The sequence below is a fragment of the Hylobates moloch genome, unplaced genomic scaffold (genome assembly GCF_009828535.3).
Source record: "Hylobates moloch isolate HMO894 unplaced genomic scaffold, HMol_V3 SCAFFOLD_1, whole genome shotgun sequence".
NCBI classification, from domain to species: Eukaryota; Metazoa; Chordata; class Mammalia; order Primates; family Hylobatidae; genus Hylobates; species Hylobates moloch.
In genome coordinates, this window is record NW_026652276.1 from 134,673,638 (window position 1) to 134,681,902 (window position 8,265).

The window sequence follows — 8,265 nt, forward strand, 5'->3', positions numbered from 1 at the left end:
TATATAGTGAAAGAGTAAATGCATGATTTATCACATCAAATGTTTCCATATGGGTGATAAATATGTTCAGGGGAGTCACAGACTCAGAGCTAGAGAAATTTTGTACCTGAAGCATCTCAGCATTTCTCCTTAAGCCCTGAACTGACTGGTTGACTTAAATTTATTTCATATTCATTTGGCAGTAGCATAAGGAAAAAGGTCCAAACAAGGAAATTTAGAAGTGGTCATAAGAATCGGGAAGAAGAAGCATAAATTTACATCATCTCGAAAGCTGCTTAGAGGGATGTCGTGACCATGGGAACATGAAGGCTGAGACTGGCTCACTGTTCTAAGGTTTTGCAGTTAGAAGATCTATACAGATTGTGAGTGAAGGTCACACACACCCAAAAGGCTCTACTAATGTGTCAGTACCTCAGAAAAGGACAGTGCCAGATTTCCTCAAAATTGTCCTAAAATGATAGAGAAGACTGACAAGGCAGAATATGGCTGAAGATTGCACAAAGTGAATTTATAGCCCCTCTGAAAAGAATAACCTGGGGAAGGTCCTGAATGTCTGGTAGCCATCCTTCTTTAAAAGTCAAATACTTAGATGAATGGCTCATCAAGTCCTTGACAGTTGCATTCCTCCAATGAGGTCTCCCTTTAAGATCTCCAGTGGATGTTCTGAGGTCAGTTGAGCTCTCAACTTAGGAGGAAACCCAGGCCTACACCCAAGTCCCCATTTAGTGAGTATCAGAAAAGACTCTAAATATTCCACAAAACAAGTAGGCAGAGACATATTAGCTTACTTGCATATTTACCTTAAGTCCCTGGTATTAACCCCCTTTCTGTTGACTGCCCAGGTGGGAGATGCACTTCTGGCCTTGTGGATGAGACTTAGTTATAGTTAATGATGCTCTATAGAGAGAAATATATGGAATCACAGCACTCTGAAATGAATAGTGAAGTAGTTGCTCAAGCACACACAGAGAGCAGGGTGTGCTGACTCACACCTGTAATTCTAGCACTTTGGGAGACCAAGGCAGGTGGATCCTTTTGAGCCCAGGAGTTTGAGACCAGTCTGGACAACATGGAAAAACTCCATCTCTACAAACACAATGCAAAAAATTAGCTGGACGTGGAGGCAGGCACCTGTTGTCCCATCTATTCGGGAGGCTGAGGCAGGAGGATTGAGGATCAATTGAGCCTGGGAGGCTGAGGTTGCAATGAGCCATAATGATGCCACTTCACTCCAGCCTGGGTAACAGAGCAAGTTCCTGTCTCAAAATAACAACAAACAAACAAAAACCAAAACAACTACAGAGTGTATGAAATAGACCTTTGCCTCATGTTGACGTCATAGTCTGTGATCCATATGGAATCTGCAGAGAACTGAGTTTTGGGGGTGTAGAATCATCTCTTTTCTGCTTATTTTGTCACGGTTTTAATGGTGCAGGTTCTTTGATCTTGAGTCATGTGGCTGTTCCATGACTCCATGTGGCCACCTTGCTCATAGTCAGTGACACAAATCTCTCCCTTTAAGACCTTACCTCTCTTTCCTCCTCCTCTTCTCCTCAAGCCTTGAAGCTCCTTATTTCCCTTCTTCAGTGTTCTGTCTTCTCAGGTCGTCTGTTTCCTCTCTTGATGTGTGGTAGGAACAGAAAAAGGTACGAATCTCAAACCTTGCTAATGTTCTGCACAATAGATCCCATCTTTATGCTTAAAGTGTTTCTGTCTTTTTCTCTGCTTGCATATTTATGGCTCAAACATCAGTATGTCTGAAGTGTGGAGATATTAAAAATAACGGGTAGAACTGTTTGCCCCCAAACATGTAGTCAGGCACAACTGTAAGTTTAAGAAACCAATAGTGGCAACCACGAAGCCAAAAGACTGTGAATAAATGAGTGAACTTCCTTCTAATGAAAGTAAGGAGACAGTTGGGACAAGACGATGGTGACTGATCATACGCCATCATAAGAAAGTGAGGCCCTTGCGTCCATCGGAGCCATCCCTGGACCTTCTGTAAATCTCCTTCTGCTCGGGTTTGTACCTCCAAGATTTTATCCTGGAAACTCCTTGTGCATAATAAGTTCAGCCCATGGGATTAAAAAAAATAAAATATTAATTGGTAAATTTGGTCATTAATACTAATTTGGTGAAAGTTGGTTGTTAATATTAATTCAATTAACATAAGAAGGAAAGAGAGAAAACATTTTGAGAAAGAAACAGCATCAAATATCCCCAGAGAAATTAAGCAGGATGAAGACGGAAGTCTCCCATAAAGAGGCCACTTGTTTCTGATACTCCATCCTGGCTTGGACTAATCAGTCATTCAGGAGGGTGATGGTAATCATAAGTGATTCTATCTTTGTGCTTTGAATAGAGCAAGATTTGAAATATCTTTCTGTGAAGAAAAGAAATGTCAAGTGCTATCAATCCATGTGCCAGGGGTCAGAAATGTAAATTAATTCAGATATTGAGCAGCAAAAATAAATATATGGAGTGATCAGTCCAGGTATATTAGTGTTAGGACCTATGGTGAACAGGAGAATGTGTTCTCCTGTTGCATCTAAAAGCTGAAATTTACTGTCTAACATTTTTAATTTTAAAAAAGTTTTTTTTTAATTAACAAAAGCTGCTCCTGCTACTCTGCTGATAAATTAGTGAGTCATGTCGAGCCTACTCGTTAGCAGAGTGCGACCTCTGAAATTAGACTATCAGTCTGGATAAATGGAGCTTCCCAGATTTCTCTTCCTGTATAAATCTTCTTATCCCTATTTCAGGAGCCCGGCATCTGATTGCTGAAAAACAAAATTTAACCTAAAGATAGATAAGATTTTCTCTATGAAAAATGAAGGGAAGTATTATGAACATGGTCTCTTTTTTCCATTGTTTCAGCTGATCCCTTGGTTGGGACCATCTTCATCTCTCACCAGCCCACAGAACTTGTGGCTCCCCACCTTCCCATCTCCTAGTATCTTGGTGCCAGGATGATTTACCCAAAGTGCCCATCTGATTCAAAAGCATTTTGTACTTCTCAGTTGACTACAAATTCAAGTACAGACTCTAAGCATAATATTTTTGCAAGGCCTTTTGCAGCCACCAAATTTCAAAGATTTTCTAAGAACCACACTTTATTTTTTCACATTTAACATTTCTGCAATCTGTTTGTCTTAAAATCACTGGCCATATGACGGTCATGATGTGGTTATGATGTGGTTGCCACTGCCTGAAGACACACATCAGAATTCGTAGAACTGGCTTGAGCAGCTTGGAAAAAACACCAGAGGCAACAGTGAAGCGCTCCTTTAAGAAATGCCACATCACTGTGTTTTTGGTGGTACACACAGATACTGTATGAAAATGCAGGACTTCAATGACCCAGGATGCCGAATAGAAAGATATTTTAAGCATTCTTGAACCAATTTATTTTGCTTTTATTTTCTTTTCTATTTATGCATGAGAATAATACATGATGTCTAGGTCTAAAAGAATTCTTCGATGAAATAAAGACTTTAAGAGTAGCAGTTTCATTGGCTGTGTTCTTTCTTTCTGAGTGCTGTGTAGAATAATGGTGCATCTTACAGTGGATGATATTTTCAGATTTGATAAAAATAAAATATCCCAATCTAATCATCCAATGAATTCCTCATCTCTCCTTCTGTAAACCTTTTATGCCAAGTCAACCCTCACCACAAGTAGCTCCTAATCAGAGCTACGTATGTTTTTGCCTTTGCTCATTCCAATTACTCTATTGGAATTTTTTTAGCACTCATCTCCCCTGTTGCAATTCTACTCATTCTTTAGTAGGTAGCTTAAATGTAACATACTCCATGAAACCTTTCCCATGTAACCCATTTATTAAAGCCTCCTTCAGGCTCTGTAAGTACATCTATTAAACTTCAGATATGGTAAACTCTTTCAAAGTCCTCCTACGTCCTGGGCACAATGGCAGACACTTGAGCATGTGTTGTCTCTGTTCATCATCACAATAACCTTTTGGGGTAGGAGATAGCCCCCATTCTTCACATCAGTTCAGCTTAAATTTAGAGACAACAGTTGTCTTATACAATTTCGTAGGCTCTTAGTGGTAGGTGGTAAACACAAACACAGGCCTTTGGGCTCCAATTCTGGTCTATCATTGAATGCCAACTTCCTTTACTGCCTCCCCAGCCCATTTGCATATTAAATGCATTGCATTGAATTTAATTGAATGTGAAATGCAAAATGTCATTCAAAACTATTTTTTTGATAATAAAGTTCCAAAGTTATGTGAAAAACAAGATAAAGTATTTCAAATTACACTTTTTCATTATTAGGCTAATATTCTTTGTTAAACCTCATTTGCTTAACAAAAATTAGAATTATGTTTTATTGTACAAAAAGAACTAGAGAAGCTTAGGCTTATAAATAACATAATTATTTTTCTTGTTCCTTCTGTTATTTTTTAAAATAATAATGCAGAACTGTGGAAAATTTAACCACAACAACCAGTTTACATTCAAAATGTTTAAATAAAAGAAATAGAATGCTGCCTGATGCTTGTGGGAAGAGTCAGTTATGGAAAACATAAAAAGCCTTTCTTGTGAGGAGGAGGAGAGAAGCAATTTCTTTTTCCCAAATACAAGGAGAAATAGCAGCCAGTATACTCTTAAAAACATCAAAAACTTGAATCATAATTCTTCCTAATTTTGTGACCTTGGGTAAGTTACTTAACCTTCTGAAAAATCAATGTCCTCATTCACAGAATGAGAATCAATGAAACCATTATAGCGTTGCTTGAGGATGAATTGATAATGGTACACAAATTCAAGGTATTATTATCATTATAGAGGCCAATTACCCAGAGGGCATTTGGCCATATCCAGAAAGGGGGCTGTGATAGAATTTGATTGCTGTTTAAAACAAACAAACAAACAAACAAAAACTCTTGCTGTTGTGTAGGGAATAACTTAGAAGTAAGTAAAGAGTTGGATATAGAAAAATGACTATGGTTTTCCAAATAAGCGATTATTGTGGGCTTAACCCTGGTCATAGCAGTGAAGGCATCTCAACTGCTTACAATTCAGATGATTTTAGAAGATAGAGTCCATACAATTTGATATTAGATTGCTTGTGACAGGATCTGGAGGAGTATAAAACCAACAACTGCCTCCAAGTCTGTGGACTGAGCAACTCTGTAGATGGTAGTACAAGTAATTGAGTTGGAAAAGACAGAAAAAATGGGGAGTAACTCAGGTGGAGGGGTAAGAGATGAATTAAAAAATTAGTTATAGAACAAAAGTCCACTTTTAGAAATTTCCATATAGTTTTCAAAACTAAAATTCATTTTTATTTTAATTTTGATGATTTGTTTATCTCCGTCCACATCTGTAATGCTGATCTAAATAAAGAGTATTTTCTTCTCCTCTTCCCTTGGGTGATAGGCAATGCCTCAAAGATCCTCTTTCTAGCTGATTTGTTCCCAGAAACCATTTGGTTTTTCCTTCTCCAGCTTGCAGACATTGACTGACTACAGAGCTGAGTCAGCCACCTTGACTAACTCTTAAAATTCTCCTTGCAATTTTCCCTGCAGGAATAATAATTCTGATTCAAGAATTTAGGGTCTTTAGAGTGGGTTGGCTCCTTTGTAGGACCTGGAGGCAGGGCTTGTTTCAGGGCTTGGAAAATTTAATTGCATCCCTTGTCATGCTAAAGCACTTCCCGACCTCATACCTTCCTCACTCCCTTTCCAAATCACTTTCTCAACAAAACCCATATTGTTCTGTTTGACAAACTCTTTCCTGATTGATTTATTAACATAAATTCAATTGTTACCTTATGGTTGCCATAATTGCAGTTGCAATTTCTATTCTACCTTGCATTTGTAATAATCACCATTACAACCAGCATCTGAGAATCCTAAGCTTTCCCTCTCTTGATCTGTCCAGGCAGAGTCGGTCTGCATGGCCATGACTGATGTGCAGTGGAATGGGATGAACGCTTAGTAGATTACCTCCTCTCAAATTCTGTAGATTACACATTTAATATTTTGCAGAAAACCAAATGTGCTTGCTGCTCATGTGGCTATTCTCATTTACTGAAGTCTTATAGCAATACCCACATTTTAGTTGATCTTATTCAGCTGAGAAGCCAAATAAGCAGAAATAGTCTCAGATTTACTGGGAAAATAACTACAGCTGCTAGCTTTCAGTGAAAAAAGGTGCGCTGTGCGAGGGCAGGTAACATATTATCATATGTCAGCCACAGGAGTGGCTTGTTTTAAAGGAACCTCTGTTCTGGAGGTAGAGTGCTGGGGTAGAAAAGGCTATAGCCTTGGGTTATTGCCTCCGTTCTGGCACTAACTAGTGGAGTGAATTTGGACAGGACGCCTCACTTCTGTGAGTCTCAAATTCTTTGTATGTAAAATAAAAATGTTTAACTAGATCAGGGTTTCTCAACATCTGCATTATTGCCATTTGAGCCTGGATAATTCTTTGTTGTTGGGGACTGTCCTACACATTGCGGGACGATTAGCAATGTCCCTGGCCTCTACTCACTGGATGTCATTGGAACCCTCTCTCCCCAGGTTCGGAAAACTAAAAATGTTTCCAGACATTGACAAGTACCCTTTGGGGGCAAATTACCCGGATTAAGAACTTCTGTACCAGGTGACTATAGGAGGATAATACATTAATACTTAAAATAAAAAGTGTTATAAACCAGCCAGTCCCCACTTCCATTGGTGTCTACTATAAAAGTTTTTTCTGACCTAAACATAACCACAAGTGGAACTTTTAAATGGATGTATATCTTCTAAATTAATGTTTAAAAGTAAACAAACTATTATTTATTGAAAATAAATAGCAAACATCAACAAAAATAGGCTATGTAACATCATGTAGCCATTAATAAAGAATGTTATAAAACATGCTATATATATATCTCAGAGCACAAGACAATATCAGATTTAACATACCAATTAAAACTGAAACCTAAATGACTGCATACATCTATCAAAAGGCAAAGACACTCAGACTGCTTTAGAAAATAAAATTGAACTATACTCTGTCTACACTAACAGGTCTAAAAACAAAATAACAAAATTAGAAAAAGCTCTACAATAATTTATCTGGCAAAATAAACAATAAAAAGGACAAAATAGCAAAATTAATTTTAACCAATCTACAAGTCAAAGAAAAAATGATTACAAGGAAGATAATTTCATAATAGTAAAAAGTATAGGATGAAAATATGAAATTAGAATGAAAGGCATAAACCTTCATTCAGTCAATAACATAACATCAAAATATATTAAGCAAAAACTGTAAAACAAAACAGGAAAATAAATTGATAAGATCACAATAATGATGAGAAACTTTTACACAATATTATTTGTGTTTCAGTAATTAACTAAACCAAAATCAAGCAAGGACATAGAAAATTGGAGTAATATAATTGAAATGGTTAAATAAATTAATTAAATTTTACAAGGGTTATATAATCATTTTACGGAACTGTGAAGTGATTATCTTAAAACTGATTGTCTATTAAGCCAAAAATGAGCCTCTGTTCATTTCAAAAAGTTGTAAATGTATAGGCCATATTATTTGATGGCAAATACTAAAATTATAAAACATAAAAAATAAAAAAGGAAAAAAAAAGCCTAACAAATTATTTCATCAAATAAACAATTAAAAGTAGAATTGGCTGGTCATGGTGGCTCAGGCATATAATCTCAGCACTTTGGAAGGCTGAGGCGGGAGGATCACTTCAGGCCAGGAGTTTAAGACTGTAGGGCGCGATGATTATGCCTGTGAACCACCACTGCATTTCAGCCTGAGCAACAAAGAAAGACTGTCTCTAAAAAGAATACATACATACAAACATGCATACATACATACATAAAAGTAGAATTACACTCTTTGGAAAATTATTTTGCATACATAAAAGTGGAATTACACTCTCTGGAAAATTATGAAAAAGAGGACACCACACTTTTTGGGTTTTTTTGTTTGTTTTGTTTTGTTTTTTGAGATGGAATCACGCTCTATCGCCAGGTTGGAGTGCAGTGGCACGATGCAATCTTCGCCTCCTGGGTTCAAGCGGTTCTCCTGCCTCAGCCTCCCCAGTAGCTGGGACTACAGGCTCATGCCCTCACACCCAGCTAATATTTGTATTTTTAGTAGAGACGGGGTTTCACCATGTTGGCCAGGATGGTCTCCATCTCTTGACCTTGTGATCCGCCCACCTCGACCTTTCAAAGTGCTGGGATTACAGGCATGAGCCACCACACCCAGCCGAGAG